The following is a 2071-nucleotide window of genomic DNA, read 5'->3' as shown; positions in this document are numbered from 1 at the left end:
TACAGCTCAGCAGACAGTATCACACAGCATAGGATTAGATACACAGCTCAGCAGACTGTATCACACGGGTGGATTAGATACACGGCAGGCTCAGCAGACAGTATCGCACAGGGCGGGATTAGATACACGGCTCAGCAGACAGTATCACACAGGATAGGATTAGATACACAGTTCATCAGACAGTATCACACAGGAGAGGATTACATACACAGCTCAGCACACAGTATCACACAGGAAAGGATTAGATACACAGCTCAGCAGAGAGTATCGCACAGGAGAGGATTAGATACACAGCTCAGCAGACGGTATCACACAGGAGAGGATTAGATACACGGTTGAGCAGACAGTATCACACAGAGTAGGATTAGAGATACAGCTCAGCAGACAGTATCACACAGCATAGGATTAGATACACAGCTCAGCAGACAGTATCACACAGGAGAGGATTAGATACACAGCTCAGCAGACAGTATCACACAGCATAGGATTAGATACACAGCTCAGCAGACAGTATCACACAGTATAAGATTAGATACACAGCTCAGCAGACAGTATCACACAGGAGAGGATTAGATACACAGCTCAGCAGACAGTATCACACAGGAGAGGATTAGATACACAGCTCAGCAGTCAGTATCACACAGGAGAGGATTTGATACACAGCTCAGCAGACAGTATCACACAGGAGAGGATTAGATACACGGATCAGCAGATGGTATCAAACAGGATGGAATTAGATACACTGCTCAGCAGACAGTATCACACAGGAAAGGATTAGATACACAGCTCAGCAAACAGTATCACACAGGAGAGGATTAGATACATAGCTCAGCAGACAGTATCACACAGGAGAGGATTAGATACACGGCTCAGCAGACGGTATCACACAGGAGAGGATTAGATACACAGCTCAGCAGACAGTATCACACAGGAAAGGATTAGATACACAGCTCAGCAGATGGTATCACACAGGATAGGATTAGATACACGGCTCAGCAGACATTATCACAGAGGAGAGGATTAGATACACAGCTCCGCAGACAGTATCACACAGCACAGGATTAGATACAAAGCTCAGCAGATAGTATCACACAGGAGTGGATTAGATACACGGCTCAGCAGACAGTATCGCACAGGGCGGGATTAGATACACGGCTCAGCAGACAGTATCACACAGGATAGGATTAGATACACAGTTCATCAGACAGTATCACACAGGAGTGGATTCGATACACGGCTCAGCAGACAGTATCGCACAGGGCGGGATTAGATACACAGCTCAGCAGACAGTATCACACAGGAGTGGATTAGATCCACGGCTCAGCAGACAGTATCGCACAGGGCGGGATTATATACACGGCTCAGCAGACAGTATCACACAGGATAGGATTAGATACACTGCTCAGCAGACAGTATCACACAGCGTAGGATTAGATACACAGCTCAGCAAACAGTATCACACAGGAGAGGATTAGATACATAGCTCAGCAGACAGTATCACACAGGAGAGGATTAGATACACGGCTCAGCAGACGGTATCACACAGGATAGGATTAGATACATAGCTCAGCAGATGGTATCACACAGGATAGAATTAGATACACTGCTCAGCAGACAGTATCACACAGGGCAGGATTAGATACACTGCTCAGCAGATAGTATCACACAGGAGAGGATTAGATGCACAGCTCAGCAGACAGTATCACACAGGAGAGTATTAGATACACGGCTCATCAGACAGTATCGCACAGGAGAGGATTAGATACATAGCTCAGCAGACAGTATCACACAGGAGAGGATTAGATACATAGCTCATCAGACAGTATCACACAGGACAGGATTATATACACGGCTCAGCAGACAGTATCACACAGGAGAGGATTAGATACACAGCTCAGCAGACAGTATCGCACAGGAGAGGATTAGATACATAGCTCATCAGACAGTATCACACAGGACAGGATTAGATACACAGCTCAGCAGACAGTATCACACAGGAGAGGATTAGATACACAGCTCAGCTGACAGTATCACACAGGAGAGGATTAGATACACAGCTCAGCAGACAGTA

This window comes from Phyllobates terribilis, unplaced genomic scaffold, assembly GCF_046119375.1.
Source record: "Phyllobates terribilis strain yellow unplaced genomic scaffold, ASM4611937v1 Scaffold_144__1_contigs__length_4642544, whole genome shotgun sequence".
Taxonomy (NCBI): domain Eukaryota; kingdom Metazoa; phylum Chordata; class Amphibia; order Anura; family Dendrobatidae; genus Phyllobates; species Phyllobates terribilis.
Note: the sequence above shows the minus strand (reverse complement) of the source record.